This window comes from Neopelma chrysocephalum, unplaced genomic scaffold (assembly GCF_003984885.1).
Source record: "Neopelma chrysocephalum unplaced genomic scaffold, ASM398488v2 Primary Assembly neopelma1_43, whole genome shotgun sequence".
Classification (NCBI taxonomy): Eukaryota; Metazoa; Chordata; class Aves; order Passeriformes; family Pipridae; genus Neopelma; species Neopelma chrysocephalum.
This window is the reverse complement of record NW_020897702.1, coordinates 14,122,713-14,141,596: the sequence shown is the minus strand read 5'-3', so window position 1 is coordinate 14,141,596 and position 18,884 is coordinate 14,122,713. Positions and strand designations below refer to the sequence as shown.

Here is an 18,884-nt window from a genome sequence, read left to right as displayed (position 1 = left end):
TCCTAGGCAGGCATTTGGCATTCCATTGCACAGCTTCAGAAGCTGATAAGCACTTCTGGAGATCTGGCTACAACCATGCATGCTGAGGGCTTGGGAAGACTGACCACTTTTGCTGACTTGGATACATGTTAAGATACCTTCAAATCCCTCTACTGTGTATAAGAGGGGGTGATACAACCAGGTAGTGCTCCAAACCTCCTTCAGAACAGCAGAAGGAGACCCAGGCTTGTCCACAGCAGGATGCTTCTCTCACAGCAGACACTCTGGCATAGCCTCCAGTGGAGACTCACTGTATGCTGACAGGAGTCCTTCTGATGGCAGCATTGCTGCTGATGAGTGGCAGAAATTAAGCTGACAATAACACGTCTGACAGCATAGATGTATCTACCCCAGTGCTTCAGCCAGCTCTGTGACCAGCGAGAAGGAGAAAGAATGGTGGTAAATACACACTCTTGGGACTGCTGTGTTGGCCCCCATGGAACTCTTGGTCAGGCCACTGTGTATTTGAATTTCATGAGTCTGGGCTTTATTTACCTTGTGACACACTGATATCACCCTGGGAGCATCAAGAGCTTTAAGACAAGGAGTGACTGATTTCTACAACTAACTGAATGCCCTTGTACATAGTTCCTGTGGCAGCATTGGTGAGGATCCAGCTAGGCACATATCTGAGTCATGGCTTTATGTCATGACACAACAAGTTCAGATCACCTGTGTAAAGTTCTTGGGTTACAGCCAGTAATGAGATGGACAAATTTTCATCCTCCCTCTCTGCTTATGATGAGGAAAATATGCCTTTTCTCCAGTAAAAAGTGAAATTTCCCATTAGGAGAAGAGTTTTTTTGTGTGTGAGTATTTACTAGCTGTCAACTGTACAAACTAATCAAATGCACTTCCATAACAAAAATTAATTTTTAATTGTATGAAAATTATAAATTTGCATGATGAATGAGGAATCACATTGCAAAAGAGACAGAACCTTCAAAACATCATTTTAGATCTCATCCTGCTCCAACTTCTTTCTTCTTGCATCTTCCATGAACTTAAGCTCTTCCATTTCCCCTCAAACACATGGTCATTGGGCCACAAGTGGCACCTCGTGCAGCTCCAGCTGGCTTTCTGCCATCTACATCTATGGGAGCAGAAACAGCCCTGTTCGTGACCATGTTTGAACACAAGAGATACAGTATAGTATAATTAGAAAAGATTAACACATCACTCAATACTACAGAGTCATATAATCATTTAGGACATGGGACCAGTGTCAGTTCCTGATGTAAGGGTCTCAGTTACAGATATGACAAGCTAGCTATGAAGTAGCAGAAAAAAACCCCACAGTGCAATCTATCTTCCTTTCTGAACCAAAACTGCCAGTAGGTACTCAACAAAATGTCTACCAGAACATGTAAAATTAACGCCTGCCAGATCACACTAGGGTCCAGTGCTTTGACTGCACGGTTTCATTTCAGCTTCATATAAGAATACAGCCCAAAGGCCACCCCAACTGCTGCTGCAGCAGTACTGAACTAAAGGCAAAAAAGGATTTTTCCCATATCCTGCAAGCAAGGTAAGGACTAGTAAGGACTTCTTTTTCCTCTCCAAGGACAATGTAGTCAGAGTAATGTTTAGGAGGGCTATAATTTTCTCACAGATGCACCTTTCCTCCTTCATATCTGCTAAATCTAGTTTTCAGCATAAGATCAGATGCCCAGGAGTCACAGATTACTTCTGAGGGTAAAAAGGTAACAGAGGAAAACAAGGTTTCTATTTGCTGTACTGGGACTGCGGATTTCCTTGAAATAATGTGGATTCACCAGCTGGTAGAGGTTGAAGACCAGCGTGCTGAGCAGCCTGCTGGAAAGCTAGAAGGTGGAGGAAAGTAATGGAAAAGAATTTCAGTTTTTAAAATTTTATCCCCCCGAGCAATATCTGCCTCACCAGGCTAAACGTCTGCAAATGTATCTCTTTAGGATGTTCTTCTGCAATGAAATAGGAGAACAGAAATTTCTCTCATTCCTTACATCCATAGAAACTGCTGGTGAATCATAAGCAAAGTGGGTGGTAAAGGAATAAAGACAGAAAGAGAAGAGAAGGGAATGTAACAGTCTGCTCTGGATCTGTTATCTGTGAGTAATAAGGGCAGTTATGGAGAAAAAACTGTTTATCCCTTGCAATTACTAAGTGTACCTTTCATCTTGATCACAAAACTTTGGTAATGAGATTATGCCATTTGGCCGTGAAAAACATAATTTTAGCTCTACAGTATCCTCTCCCCAAGGATTTATGCAAACATTGCCTCTAACATCAAACATGCATATTTTAATAAACTGTATTAGTCTGCCTTCTATTAAACTACAGTTCAAAACGCCAGTGTTAGTGAGTTCTCCCCATTTATGACAAAAAAAAAGCTAGGAAAAAAATTACTTTTTGCTGACAGGGGGGTTGAAACTATTTGTGTTTAACAAATCAAACAAAGCTAATTTTATTTTTACATTCATTTCTACTGTACAGCTTGGGGGATAAAGCTCAGTGCTGCCATCAGTGAAGCCTTCCTGATTTTCCCCTGTAGGGACCATGCAGTTTGCCATGCTGTGCTGTGCTGCCTTGTGTGTGCAGGTTGAACTCTGCCATGTCCTAGCACCCTGCACAGTGTAAGTCAGTTTCAGTGCATTGACTTCGGATTTGCACTCAGGTATAAGCAGGAGCAACACGCAAGCGCTGGAAGAAGCAAGCAGCAGTTTGGGGAATAGTTGCTGGCATGTGAGGGCAGGGACACCCGGTGGATCTGTTGGCCTCACCTTGTGCCAGGCTTGCTGCATCAGCTGCCAAGGGTGGAGCTGCTCCTCCATCCTTATAAACAAGCTGCCACAAATGCACCATCCTTCCTGCTATCTGCTCTGACTGCTCACAGCAGCTTCCTCCATTCCTTCTAAACTAGGATGCAGTCCCACAGGGGAGCTGAGGCATTTCACTTTTGGCAAAGAACCTCATTCCCATGAAAGTAAGCACAGCTTTTACACCACCATTTAATAACATGGCAACAATCTCATGCATTAGACTCATTTTCTTGCTGCCATGACTTGAAAAATAAATACTGCCACAAAGCAAGCTTTCAAAAAGCAGAGTGGTTTGTCAAACTTGCCTTCTCCTCTGCGATGATGGTTTAAAAAATACTCAAACATACTTTTGCCTGCACTATTTAGTATCATTGCAGACTATGCACCTTTCTGCAGTATACACCACACGATGTCACCCAGGAAAGATTTCTGAAAAGCAGCTTCAGTGTATGTGAGCAGGGCTGAGGCTGCACACATGCAAGCTTAGTCTTGGCTGCTATAGAATTGGGTGTGAAAACGTGAACAGAGCTGTACAACAGTGTAGCAGTAGGACAGAAGATGGGATATGTGTGTACGAAGTTTTGTCCTGGTCAAAGCGCACAGCCAAAAGTGGAAAGAGCTCACACAGATAAAGATGAACCAAACTGCAAGAGTCTAACTTGGGCTTAAAAGACTGCGCCCACTGACCATGGTCTAGCTGCGGCTTGAAAGCAGCCTGAGAAATACTAGGCTGACATGGTAATGTAGCCTATGCTGGCTGCCCAGGTGTAAATTTCTTCTCTACCTTTGCCAGAGGCCAAACTCTTGCTGCTGGTCACTTAAAGGCCAGACTGTGCTCACAGGCTGGCCCCACAGCCGAGCTCATGCCTGCCTGTTCACCACCCTGATGGGGCATCCACCTCATCTGCCCTTGGCTCTCTAGAGTGGGGTGAGCCATGGCATCATTTTCCCACCGCTTCTGCCACCACCACACACGTCACAACCGCTCTTGGCACCTCCTGGGGGACAGAGTCACTCATTCTCTGGAGGTCCCTGTCTCTCCTTTAACTAACGGGGATTATAAGCGGAAGTGAGAAGCATCATATTTATATAAGTATCATTCAGTGAGGCAGCTTGGAACCTAAGTGATTAGTAGGTAAAATTCTTCCTCCAGGCCTTTATTCCCTGAAATGCCAAAAAATACCTTCACTCATGGAGATGAAAAAGCACTATGTTGAGGTTCCTACAGCGCCAAACCTTTCTGTCACCATCAGAGTGTACTGACAATTTTTAGTGATTTTTATATGTATGGTATATAAAATTAACAAACATAATTTATTGCCCTCTCACACTGTAGCTGAATGTTTTACACAGAGGACCTATTCATCACTCTCTAACTAGTGCAAACAAACAGAGTTCCACAGTGTTGATTGATGGATATATTGGGTTTCTTTACTGCTGCTGCTGCTCATACTGATCTTGAATTAATAACTAGGAGTTTACTTTGTACATTGTTATGCTATTTTTAAAAAGCATTTGGAACACCTAAAGCCTGATTCTTATTAACACTAAGTCCTTGATACACGAAAGTGGTCTGAAGATATGATTAAATTTTTCTTCGATTAAAAGCTCTTTTCTGTGGTCATAATGATACAAAGGGGATCTCTGCCTCAATCAGAATCAGAGACAAAATTTTTTCTTAGGAACTTGCAATAGCAGGGAGGGGTAAACATTTTTGTTGTCATTATTTCCCCAGATCACTCTAGTAATCAGCAGAAGTCTTTTGAACATAATGTAAAAAGCAGACATTAGTATTATGGGGCTTTACATACTTGGCTTGAAAAGGATCCTGCAATAACTAGTTTATAAATCTAATTTCCTTCATTTTTTTGCAAGAAACATCTGAAAGTGAACAAGGCTAGTACCTTTACACTATTGCTTTTGGCTTCTCCATGAAATGCCATTCCAGTTTGGATCAGTTATAAATGGCTGAAAATCACCATTTCCCTTCTGTTGCTTGTGTTCCTTGGGACATTTGCGCTACCCTGTGAAAGCAGTCATTAAACTTGCCCTGAAGGCAGCAGCAGGAGGAGCACATATGGCAGTAGAAACTTCTGGGGGGTGCTAAACTCTCCCAGAGCTGCCATCTTTGAAAAAACTCCTTCCAAGAGTCATGGCTCCCAATCATATCCCTGTGCCTGCTCTCAGAGCTGAAAAGCAACTAGTAGATCCACTGGCACGAGCCCTGGGGCTGCTGGGCCAAAATGGGCCAGGTCAACTTGAAATCAGTCAAGTGAAAAAATACTGCTACAATGAGGGGCTGGAGGTTAGGTGATCCTAAACTTCTTTGGGGAAGACATGGCTAAGATTGATTCCCTCAAACAGGACACCATTTCTGGCATTCTTTTTATCAGTAGTAACCTTTTCTGCTGTGATAAAGCACCCTTATTTCTGTGGCTCCAAACAGAATTGTGTGTTACAGTGGTCACCTTTAGAGTGATCAAGAGATGTTCAAAGACGGACTGTAGGAACAGAGCCTCTATATGCTGTGATTGTGTCCAGTATATCTTCCAGATTTAGGCATTTTGAGTGCAGCTTTGCCTTTACATCATACTGTCTGACTGCCTTTCAGAAATCTTTCTTCTGAATTTGCCCAGCTCCAGGTTTGATCCCATGCTTACTTTTGGTATCCACAATGTTGTGTAGCAAAGATGCCTGGAGAAAGTGCTCCCTGGTGTTAGGGATAAGATGCCTTCTTCTTGCTTGTTTTGCTGCCTGATGATATCAGTAGATGCCTACAACTTTCACGCTAGGAGACAGTGATTAATTCTTCTCCATTTGTCTTCCCCATGTCACTCATGATCTCTGTCTATATCTCCTCTCTCATACCCTCTCATGGTCTGAAAAGTCTCAGATTAATTGCAAGGAAGATGTTTCTTCCCTCCCATATGTTGCCTGAGATGGACACAGAGGTTGCTTGAGGTGTAAACAACTAGCAGCACAGCATCATTATCCCATATGTATATATGTGTGTGTGTGTGCGTGCTCCCCACTTCCACCACAGTGACTCCTGCTGTTCACGTTGCTGTTTTGAGCAAAACTGGTGAGGGTATTTCAGGTGAGTATGGCCTTTGTTTATTTCTCATTCACTACAGAACTTGCCCTGTGTTTCTCACAGAAACTCAGTAACACTCTGAACCAATGAACAAAAAGATAGACCGGAGCCTGTACAAAACAGGAGAAAAAAACCTGCTTTTCTCAATATTTCAGAGCATTGGTCTGAAAATTAAAATATTTAAATGTACTTTTTGTTTTTAACTATTGTTTATGGAATATAGCAATTATGAACAATATTTTGATTAACATTTCAGTTGCCCTCTGCATCATCACACATGAAAATATATTCGCCTTTGTGTAAATAGACATATATAGACATATATAAAGTAGTTGAGATGCAAATTCAGAAGCTTTGGTGTGAAATCAATTCCTCTTGTGATCTACATTTGAAGTGTAGCTCTTACCTTGCATCTATTTGCCATTTTGTGAAATGCTAAGATGCTACTGTAGTGTACATGAGCTTATTTCCATCACACATGAGTATCGATACATACAGCCTCCTGGAGCATGGAATGTAAACCTATGAATTTTTAAAATGGTTTAAGCTATATATATTTAAATATTAATGAAATTAAATTCTGACCACTTTGGCTGGTGAAACCTCTAAATCTTTAAAAGGAAGTTTCCTGAAAATACTCTGACATTTGTAGGACTCTTTGCCTGTCTGAGGTTTTAGCAGGGGAGTACTTGGTCAAAACATTTTTATTTCAAAAATTTATAAAAACTGGAAAGTTTCTGGTAATTCTGAATCCAACCCTATTTTGGAGACTAAAATTAAAGATGCTTATGCATCTAAATAGATGGCCAGTTTTCACAAGTACTGATCTACTTCATCTCTCCTCAACTCAGTCACCTTGTACCAAGACACCTATTTAGAAGCACCACATATATTTCAAATGCTTTCACTTCACCAGCTGTGTTAGAAGAAAGTATTGATCTCACCATCTCAATTTTTAACCTTTACAGAACAGTTAATGGTTACTCACTTCACAGAACCTTTATGGATGAATTAGTGTGTAGAAAACAATTAGCATATATTATATAATTTTATTACTTCTGCTATCACTGCTATCTCTGTTCCTGCTGATATTTGTGCATGAACTCAATTTGGTTTAGTTTTTGCTTGTAGCATTTGCATGGCTAAAATAACACAAAATCTGGGCACTCTATGTCTTTTTTGTTCAGTAACATTTATAGCATAATTCCAGCTTCTGCGTTGTTTTGTTGCCACAAAAAGACCAGAGATGTAAGAAAAATTTGGGAAAAGCACAATAATGACTATCCCAAATGTTTACTCAGGGGACAGAGAGACCAAAGGGCACCTTGGAAACGTCATTTGAGAGGACATGGAGCAGCAGCCGTTCGCTTGCTTCTTGCCCTGAGAGTAGCACACTGTGTTGTCCAGATCCATAGGCTCAAATGCAAACATCAAGACAAAGTTATCTAATTAGCAGCCTCAAAATTGCCTCTGGCTTTTATATGTTGTTTTTGTCAGGCTTGGTTTTGCATAGGAGTCTGCTCTGTTTGAAAGACTATAATGAAGGTGATTAAAATGATTCATTAACATTGTGCCTGTTTGAGCAAACAATCCAAACATTTCTATATTACCCGGTATCAAGCGCAGTGATCTTCACACAAATGTCCAAAGGTCTTTTAGCTTTTTTATTTTTTCCACAGCTTGACTTTAATTAATGTTTCATGTGCAAATTTATATACAATTACTGTGCCAACTGAATAGCTTTCAATTTGATTTGGATTCTTTGGGAGGAAGAGAGGGAAAATATCCTCAGAGCTCATAACAGACCATATATTTAAATGAATACTCCAAATAAATGCCTGTAAGTCTATCTGGTGTCTCTAGCCATACCATCTACTCTACTTTGCTTAGAGGTGGCCTCTACAGGTCCCCGCTTGGTTCTTTCTACAGAGAAAGGGACACATTAGGTGACAGTCAGAGGACTAGTTTATATTTTGCTAAGAAAGCAGAGTAAAAAAGGATCCCATTTTTAATCTGAGTGCCTTGCTATCACAAATCTAACATTTATTTTAAATTTCATCTTAAAAGCAGTTAGGTTTTTGGATACCAGGACTCTCCTCACGAAAGCCAAATGATTTCTCAAATTGGTGGGACTGTGCAGTTAATTTCCAGCCTAAATTTACTTATGGCCAATGTCAAAGGTGGTTACTTGATGCAGGGGTTGGAAAATTTGTTAGAAGAAAAACAGAGGTGGATATGTTAAAGCTATATGGTTTTTGGATGAACATTCTCTAGATCTGCATAAATAATTTGGCTATGGACATGTAAGTCCTACCCCCCAGCTTTAAAAAGCGCAGCTACAATAGGGAGATGAATGCTTGTATCTCCACAAACCCATTTTCCTTAGTATTTTCAGATCATGAGTACAACACTCCAGATAGCATTTCAGGAGGATTAAAATCTGATTTTTTTTTTTTTTAAATGCAATACTTACTTATGTCTATGGAAAACCCTTCTGAAGAATGGCTCCAATGCTTACTGGGGCCCTGGAGCTTTGCCCACCAAGAAGTGCTGCTTCTGAAAAGGAAGGGCAGCCTAGATAGCACTTTAAATATGAAACAAGATTTTGACAACACAGCTGTACTCAGCCCATGAACTAGCTTTCATATTTACCAAAGAGCCCTGTAATTTGTGGACTGAGAGCTATTTACTTCTTTTAAAAATAAAACTCAGCAGTGAAAACTCTATGTGAGGAAGAGAAGATGCCAAAATCAAGGACTGTGGCGTGTTTGGGTCTCCTGCATTGATGTGATGGGTGCCGCTACTTTCTTGCTGTGTTTAGCAGCCCACATGGATGTTTCTCAGTGGTGTTTCAGCTACCCAGACTTGGGTGCTGAAGAGGAGTGAGGGCTGAGAAAGGACAGTCAGTGTGCTGGAAGCACAAAAGCAGAGCTGCAGGGTTAAAAGTAATGATAGGGCTGAGAGGAAGACAGCAAAAAAGGACTTTGCACACTCCTTGTGACATAAGACTGGCATTGCACACAGGCCAAGGAAGCCCTAGCCAAGACAAAAAAAGCCAGTTTGTATGCGGTTGCTAGGAATATGGTAATGAAACAAGTGAGTTGGTCATGCAAACAACTTGTTCTACAGAAAGCAAACAAAGTGGAGAAAGTCTGGTAGAGTACAACAACTGTGACTGGAAATGAGACACTCAGATTCTTTTGGATTTGCTCTGGTTCAGTCAATGCAGCAGATAAACAGTTAATGCCATTACAGAACAAATGGCAACAATCAAAAACCAACAGGAAAAGGCCATCACTTGCCATAATGTGAGCAAAACTACTTCCCTGCTGGGAAGTGGCAACACCAGATAAAAGCAATTGGAAAAAAGAAGTATTTTGGAAAAAAACTCTCCCTGCCGCAAATACATTTCTTCCTGCTGGAAATTTTTGAAGTCCAGTTATTATGTTTAGCCAGGTTTGTTCACAGGAAAAACAGAGGATGACGGAGCTGAAGAAATTCTCAGCCTGTACAATGGTCATAAGACCCACTATAGAGTTTGTGGATCCCTTGTGTAGTGAAGCCCATAGAGTCCACTATAGGGAGAAAACAGTAGAGGGAGACACTTAGAAGGCTGCAGAAAGGGTTAAAAGTGGTCAGTTCATCACTTTTCTGTGTGGTGCCTTGGAAGTTTTCACAACACCAGATGTGCGAAAAAAAAAGAAGAAAGCAAGCACAGTGAACACCAGTAGATATCCTGGTGCCCTGGAAGCAGTTAAATTAACACCCAGCAGGGACAAATTTGCAGCTTTGGGAACAAGCTTAAAGTTAGTCTGTTTTCATTCCTGGAGTGAATTTTCAAGTGTATGACAGTGAAGTACAGCCTGGGAAGGAGAAGGCAGCTTTGGATTAAGGATGGATAGCCAGAATTTGCTCCCACCCTCCCTCTTCCCACTCTGTTTTGCACTGAGGCTGTGAAGCTCCCAATACTTCAGCTAATCCCTCTGTTTTCCCATGTCTTTTACCAGTTCCAGTAGGAAAAAAAAGTAATTCTTTTTTTTTTTTCCCCATTCTAGCTGAAACCAGACAAGACTGGAGTCACCCCAGCAAAACCTGCTTTTGCTGGGATTGCAGTTAACAATCCTTCGGAGAAATCTAGTTCTGCAATGGATAAAGTTGGATGCTTTTCTAACCAGAACCAAAGCACTAAATCCTTTAGTCATTTATCACACAGTTGGAGCCGGGCTATGGCCCGGCTTGCAACCACTGCAAATTATAGAAAAGACTGGAAAAAGAAAAGTCTCTGAGAGTACATCTAACCCATCTTCAGAGAATTACAGAAAGCCCTCAAAGTCCCTATCCCTCTTACGAGTTACACAACAAATTGTCTCCACAAAAATACCATCCTTCCTCATTTTCACACCTTAGTCTTTGCAAGTATTTTGGCATCAGTCAAACACGGGGAACTTTTCAACCAAGGTGGACTACACAGCTTCTTACGAAGACCTGAAAGGACCATTCAGTCTCCATCATTCTTCCTCATGTATATCTTTGGCAAGGCGGGAAGAAGAGTCAAATCTTGCAACAGGCTTCCCAGGTAGGTGGTTGATGCCCCAAGCCTGTCAGTGTTTATGAGGTATTTGAACCTGCTTTAACTTTTGGTCAGCCCTGAACTGGTCAGGCAGCTGGACTACATGACCATTGTAGGTCCCTGCCAACTAAACTATTCTATTTATTCTATTCTGTTCTGTTTTGTTCTATTCTATTCTACTCATGTTGGTTATTCAATGGCTACACTTGCAGCTGTAGATAGTAGAGGAACTGTAGGGTCCCCTGAAGTTGAAGAAAATCAGAGAACTTCTTGTATTAGTTATTTTCCAGTGGGGCAAATATGCTGCTTATTCTGTCTCCCTGACTGATGGAGACTGGCAGCCTGAAATATGTAGTGTGTCCTTTCAACCGGCAATTTGAAGGGCTCAGGGCTGCATTTCCGGCCCTGTCCTGAAGACTTCCTGCAGACGCTTTGGGAACTAACTACTGGAGACAAAGCCCTTAGGCCCCTTCAATTATTCCTGGCATAGGATACAAAAATAATTAGTTTTTAAGTGTTACCAGTCTTCTACTCTCCCCTTTGAGAAGACTGCAGGTGCTTGTCCCCTATGCATCAGTAGCTCCTATTCTGTCCCATTTTCTCCCACACTATTTCCCACCCTTAGATCCCCTGTCCTCCTCTGCCTGCACCCAGACTTACTCTCAGATTTCTCCTCTGAAGCTCCCAATCCTTCTCCCTTGTTCCCTCTCATCCAAACTCAATTTGAACTCTGTACTACTGCCTTCCAGGCTTCTTCCTACCCTCAGACCCTCACTCTTCCTGCACTTTACTCCTTCACGACCTTCTTTCACAGTCTTGGTCCACCCCATCACAATTGCCTTACTCTGGATCCAGTCTCACCTGGCTGTTTCTTTCTCTTGCACTAAACTTTCTGCTCCCTGACTCTCCCTGTCCTGTCCTTCCACACATAGACTCCCTCTTGCATCCAGCTGTTCACCTTCCACTCCTTCTCCAGCCACCCTGGTAGCTGAGGTTCCCCAGCATCAGTCACGTGAGCTAACAACTCGCTGTCGCTGGCAGAAGCAATCCCATCTCCACTTCTGGCCTCCAGCTATGTGCTCCCACCACTTCCCTTGTGCCAGTGTTGGCTTTGCCTGACCCCACAAGCTGAAGAAAGTCACTAGAAGAGGAGAAAACCTACATAGAGAGAAAAAGGACAGTTTTCTGCTAGTTTTATGAGAGCTCAGACAAGAGCCAGAGCTGGTGCCAGAGGAAGGAGTGGACACAGGGCTGGGTTGGGGGAGGACTTCTTGTCCCTTTCTGAAGCTTCCAGACCCTACATCAGCTCTTCCATCCCATGAAACCTCACCTAAGAGCATCCAGCGCCCTCCCCTTCTTTCACCATTTTGCCACGCAATTCAATGCTCTGTAGTTTCAGCCTGCACATGTCTTTCAGGCAGAGCAGCACAGCTCATGGGTGCTAAGAGTCTCCTTCAGAGAGGTTATCCCTCATGTTTGTGTCTCGTTCAGGTACTCTGAGCTGCGCCTTCCTCACTGGTTACACAGAAAGCTTAGGGGGTTAACATTAAATACAGATATCTGGTATGATAGAGAGGGAAAAATATCCCTTCTTTTACTGAATTCCTTTTTACCAATTCACTAGGTCTGTTTCAACTCCAGACTCTGTCAGAGGATTTCTCTGCAATGATAAACCCTTATCCAACAACTCCAATGATTGCAATGGCTTTGAATGACATCTTCCTTCTCTCTTTCCCCAAATACACAAGAATATATAAAATATACAGTAACATTTCCTTCGTCTCAAGGTTTGGTTGGCTTCCTTATTTAGATTATAAATTCTTCAGGGCAAAAACTGTCTTTTACACTGTGTGTACATTACCAGAAACAGGCATGCAGCAAATGAAGCAGGCAGATGGTTCTGGAATAGTTCTGTTGGAGCATCTGGCTGATTTTCTGGATCAGCATCACATTCAAATGGTAAATTCACCCGTGAAAACTCACATTAAGGGAACATTACTAGGTCTGTTCTGTCTTAACAACAGTCATCTGTGGCCTGGGGCAGGTCTCCGCCATAAAAACACCAGCAGTAAAGGTGGCTGAGTGGAGGAATAAATATTTGCCATTAAAATATTCCTTTATTTTGAACCCCTAGAGAGACAAATTACTCTGACTGAGCACTCTTGAGCACTTTTGGGAATTAAAATAATAGGAAAACTCTAGGGAGAGAAATAGTAGCTGGGGCTTGTTAAAATTTTTTTTGTTCCTTGACTTCTTGAGGTATTCATAAATTGCCTACAAACAAGTAAAAACTTACAGGAAAGGGTTTTTCACCATGCCAGCTCCAAATGGCTGTGGAATTATATTGTTTTTTCCAGGCCGCCTTTCCAAAATCCCTGCAGGAAGTTGTCTCAGGGCTTGACTCTGGCCTCAAATGCTCAAGCAGCAATAACAGGGATCCTCACTTCAACCAGGTAAGAAACCCTTGCAGATACCACAGCTTTATAGACAAGTTCACAGGTCAAGATAGACTTACTTGCCTATTAGCAGAGAACCAGACCTGAAACATCCCTGGCCCCTTTCCTTCTGGTCAGCATGAAATCTTCACAGTTCCTTATCCCATTCTTGCCCTGCTAGACTTCCTTTCCTGTCAATCTAATAAGCACAAAGTCATGTCCTGTTTTTGGTTATGATTCCTTAATTTACCCTACTACCTCAAGCCTTTAAACTGTACTCTTAGCCACCAGCACTGTGGAGCTATTCACTTGCCATTTTCTCCTTGGAGCCATCATCTTCTACTGTGTACACACCTTGTCCCTCTGCTTTCCTTCCCCAGCCCCTGTCTTCCAGATGGCCGTGGAGTAAAACCAGAGGAGTGAAGCACAGTACAGGCTTACTGCACCTCCTGTCTCCAACAGCATGTTTTTCCCCCACAGCCAAGACAGCTGACTTGGTCATGAAGGGCCTCTTGGATCACTGCTGTCCTCAAATCAACATTTCTAGATCTGCAGGTAGATAGAAGTTCATATCTATCAAATTCCTTCCATAAAACCCATTTTATCTTTGTTCTTAAAAAAGCCAGCTCAACACTGTTCCTTTGAAACAGGTGACATTTTTAATCTGAGTTTATGCAGTTCTTCACAGGACGACATTTTGCCCTATCAGTGGATCTCCCAGGCACTTTCACAATGTTAATAAATAATGAATTAGACTTCAAGTGTGCTGACATTAGCAAATAACCCTTACAGGCAAGCGCAATAATGGTTTTCTTTGGTACCTTAATGAAAATACCTTCAAAAAGCAGTTCAAAAGAGACCTCAGGAACTCTGTCATCTACTGTCCAAATCCCCTAACCCAGAAGCATTTGACCATGGCTAATAATCTACTATTCTTCCAGTGTAAATGCTTTATGCAAAGAGTTCAACAAACCTTATGGAACTGGGAATGTCCCTGAAATTCTGAGTTAAAATGTCCCCAGGGACTGACTGTCCACAGTGTGACTGTCTAGGTATTTTGTTCAGCAAACTGAGCATGAATGATGTAAAGTACTACCAAGATAACTGTGTCAGGACAACACAGGAACTTATGACATTTTCTCTCTGGTTTCATGTTCATAAATCAGCTGTGACCCTGCAACAGATGGTGGTATTGGGACATACTGAAGTTTTTATACAGATTATTTAATTCAGAAGTCCTTGCACGAGGGAATGTGACCAAAATGGAGCTATCAATAAAAGCTGTCATCCAAATATTATTTTTATAGAGAGCATTGAAAGAAGGTCACATTGTTATTTTCTTACACCATGGAACAGTTTCTATTATTACAGATTCCAACAGCCTGGAATTGTTGTTATTTACAATCTCAGTTAAATTCAAGTCCTGGTTTGTACCAATTACCATAAGCCATTCTAAGTTTTCTCTCTTCATTTCACAAATATTTGCAAAATAGTTCCTTCACACTTGAAAACAGAGAGATTGCTTCACCAAAATGTGTTCTTTTCTTCTATAATGGTAAATACAAAGGTCTAGGAAAATACTGTTTCGATGTGAATCATTTAAAGAAGCCACATTTTCTTTGAGAAATTTCGGGGGCTAAATTAGAGATGTAAGTTACTGATCGGGAGTGAATGGTAACAAGAGTTTCTATATATCTGCACTTTCAAAAAAGACCCTAGCTCTTTTGCTCCAGTGCTTCTTCCTCACATAGCACTCTAACTATCTGACAGTTCAACATATACTTTTTATTGAATCCATATGTTGCCCATGCTTTAAAACAAAAAGGTAAAAGGTCATATCCTGCTGCTTACTCTGCTACTGTAAGTCCAATTACACTGTCCTGAAATGAAATTTCCCTGGCTTTACATTGGAGAAAATGAGAGGAGAATCTATTTCAGCATCTCTGCAGAACTGCCAGGTTAGTTGAAATACCATCTCTATCCCCTGGAGATATTTAAGAGTGATGAATACATATCAGTTAAGCTCTGGGCATTGGAAAGGCTGGTGTAAAGGAATGGTTTGCAAGGGGGAGTCAGCACTTGGAGCTCCTCTGTGGTGGCACATCCGGTGGTGCAGTGCTGCTCTGTGGCTTTTCTCCAGCCAGATGCAGCCATGCTGTGTCCCTGGGACATGGAGCACTTGGATGGCCATTGGCCACATGCTGCAAAATAGAAAGCCTTCCTGGAGAGAGCATGAGGCAAGAGGCATGTACGGGGAATACATGCTTGGAGCTGGTACCAGAGAAGGGACTGCTTAGTATTCATAGGAAGAAAGACTGGTTGGATTTAAAAGGAGCCTGTTGAGACCTTGTGAAGAAAATTATCTAAGGCATGCTCCAATTAGGGTAAGTAACGGAAAACACCACTCACCCACACCACTCCCCAAACTGCAACTAATCACAATTCCCGGGTTATTGAAAATGAAAATAGAGAAGTGAAAAAGAAGAAGATGACTACATGCTCAAAGCATTCTAAAGGAACAGGGACTAACAAGGACCTCAGCTTTGCTCAAGCAAACACTGTTGTCGTTTGTAACTACATAGATGCTTCCAAAGCCTTAAAAATAGGGACTACTGGTTGTTCACGTAAAGTGGGGGGTGAAGCTCTCACGATCCCTTGTGTTATCCCTGTCTCCAAAGCCAAGACTAAATAGGACACGCCCATATGTAGCAGATGGAGTGGCCTTGCTCTATTAGGGTTCCTGTTCTCATGAGCTCAGCCTTCTATTCTCCCTTCCCTTGAGTAAATGAAGTTGAATGAAAACAATTGGAGAAAAATTCAGCTTGAAATCCTTGAGTTTAATTTGGCTTTAGCTCAAAACCAGAAGGGGATTGATAATATTTTATTTAGCAGATACAGGCTTTTTCTTTTTTTTTTTTTTTTGACTTCTTCACAAAAAACTAATGGATCTTATTGAACAAGTCTTATGTCTTATCAAAAACTTTCAAAAATGTGTGCAGAATTTCTTAGGCTAGTTAAAAACATTGAATTTTTCATTCAAAAACCTTAAGTCTTGCTTCAAAGCATCCTTCACTGACTGGACTAAATTTCCTTACAAGGGGAAAGTTAGACTTCAAACTTTTACCCAAGCCCAGTTACAGATTTTCAGGTCAGGTTCTGTATAAGTATTGCAAACCTGATTAAACCTGTGTAGAATTTGGAGCTTCTAATTATTCCCTAAACAAAGAGAGTGTTGAATTTCTACGAGATTTTTCATGACTATTGCATTCTAATAGACAATGCAAAGGAATCTTTCCCATAACGAAGGAGAATAAAAGAGAGAGACAAACAAACTCTTCATTCAGATCAACCTTCCAGGAAACCAAGATGGTTTCTATCATTTTTATGACTTTTCCCTAGAGGCAAAAGACATCTAATTAGCAAATCCCACTGTAAGTTTCTTTCAATTTGACATAAAGGGAACATGACAAGCAGAGAGATTATAAGCCTTACATTTCCAGTTAGCCAGCTTGGACTGATAAAGCCAAGTTCAAATGGGTTTTGGGGATCTTAAAGCTTGGGGAGTAAAACCCAGAGGATGAGCTGGTTCTCTAAAAATGTGAACTTATAGCGTTTCAGTCAGTGATATCTGATGGCAATGTCACAGCAGCCCTTTATGAACATACACTCACATTACCAGCTACAAAGCATTCCAGCAAGTTCTGAGATGGTCCTTACAGCGCACAACTACAATGATCTGAGGAGGAGCTGAATGATGCCAAGAAGAATCAAACCTTGATTCCTCATGAAGAAATAGACCATCAGTAAAACAAATATTAATCATGAAGTTAATTAGTAAATGCTGGTAATTGATCGTGCATTACTGTTAATGATGTGTAGGAATCCTCAGAAGTGGGAGATGATCCTTCAGGAAAGCAGACCGTGAAGCCTAAGTGAGCTGATGTCCCCATTGCTAAAATCAGCAGCAGTCAACCCACAAGGTTGCTTTGACCTTTGTTATCTTTACTGAAGATAATACTAGAGGTGTCTTCTCTGCCTCTGATGTAATATTCAGACTTATGGGAGAAGCGGGCCCTGACCAAGGGGTTGGTGGGCTCTTGCAGCTGTGCAGGCAGGCACTAAAGGAGTCCACAGAACTCATAAATACTGCAGGTTAAGTTATGTTCAAACTTTTCAAAAACTCTGTAATTTACAGACCAATTGTATTTCTAAGTTTTGTTCCAGCAGCTACAAAATACTCTGCTGAGAGAGACCTAATTGATTTTCTGAACTTCATCAGCACATCTGCTGAAGATCTCTAAAAAAAAAATCCAGTTATCTCTCTAGAGCATAGAAAAAACAGTGTTCTTGCTGCAAAAGCCCTGTAATGTGTGTCTACAAAGCTTTCAAGCTTCTCCCATGTGCTGTGGGTCAGGTAACCACATCCTGCAGACACAACTGTGTAAAGTGGTCAGATGACAAGAAACTTCAGAAAATTAGTTTGCAGAAGTCTGTGATGATGGCAAAACTCTTTCCTTGATGTAATATCTAAAGTTTGGCACTCAGCAAAGTTCACTTAGGACAAGTTTCCTAAGCCAAAAGATCTCATGGCTGCACAGGTGAAAGGTCCTGCTACACTCATGGTAAATCTTGCAAGTACTACTAGGGCCAAGGTGCCAAGTCCCATCTAGTTGGCTGGCCTCCCTGAGCAGCAGCCCAAGAGGACACAGAGCAAGGAGCTAACATTGCCTCAAGCAGAGTTGCTCTCAATGTTTTTATTTCTTTCCAGAATGTGACCTTGCAATTTTTTTCAGAAAACAGTAGTGTTTGCAGAAGTCCTGCCTGTCTCCCCTGTGCTGACAGATTGCTGGAAGGTTCATCATGGCTGAATGAAGGAACTGTTAAAATTCATCTGCCCGCCAGTCCATTAAGAGAATGGGGAAATGCACCTAAGAAGAGAGCACACAGTAGCCCAAGAAGAAGAGGAACAGCCAGCTCCCACAAACTGGCAAAAGTGTGCTTGCATCCTGCCAACACTCATTCTCCAGCATCTTTCAACAAAGCAACTTCTCAAACCTAGCCGTAGGTTTCACCTGGTACCTCTTGCTAAGGGATTTTCTATTGGAGAAAATCATGGTTATCTGGTCAGGAAATTTAAAAGAATTAAAAGTAGAAAGGCGTGCAGGCATACAACTATATTTACTCTTTTTAAAACAGGTTGTTCACCCAAACAGTTTGGTGAAGAAACTCCAGTTCTGAATGATTAATTCACAGTGTTACTTCTCTCGGACTCCATGGAAAACGTAGACTTTCATTCTTCAGTAGTTTCTCATAGCTGTTTTTACATCCACAGATGATCTCCACACCTATATTCTGATTTCATATCTTCAAATGTGCTGAGCCAAAGTCCCACTGAAACCACTCAGAGTTGCTTAAATGTCCCAAGGTCAAATATGTTTTACTTGTTTTGCACCTGGTTTCTAGATTCTGGAGTACAGTGAGATTGCACATTCTAACTTTGATTGGCAGGTCTGAAGCTTGCGATCTGAGACTTGGTGTACAGGGACTTGGCATAGCATAACTAAGCTATAAAAGCAGATTTTGTCAGATCACTGTCTTATGATAACACAGTGGGAGCTGGCCACGTGCTATATAATTGTAGACATTTCTGTGGCAACCTTCTCCTTCATATCTAAGCATGTATTTTATCCACAGAATATTCCCAGAATTGTGATGGGCGTTTATAAAGCTCACAGATAAGTCTGATTTTCTTTGCCAAACAGATAGCAAATGTGCAAACAGTATTTTTTGTCATATCAGTCAAAATATATCTAAAACCAGAATTTCCTAACCCTGCCTCCCTGAGAAAAATGACGGTATAAAAATTAACATTGTAAAATACATTATCTAAGATAACAGGAATTCATTAAAATTCTGATTTTCAAAAGAGCCTAAATTTTTGTAAGCTA

General features: G+C 41.4%; 1 protein-coding gene across 1 annotated transcript in view; it reads right to left on the bottom strand.

Moving 5' to 3' along the window:
* Positions 1-18,884, bottom strand: part of MAML2 (mastermind like transcriptional coactivator 2) — a gene marked incomplete at its 5' end in the record, with an annotated part of 214,000 nt that overhangs the window by 44,573 nt on the left and 150,543 nt on the right.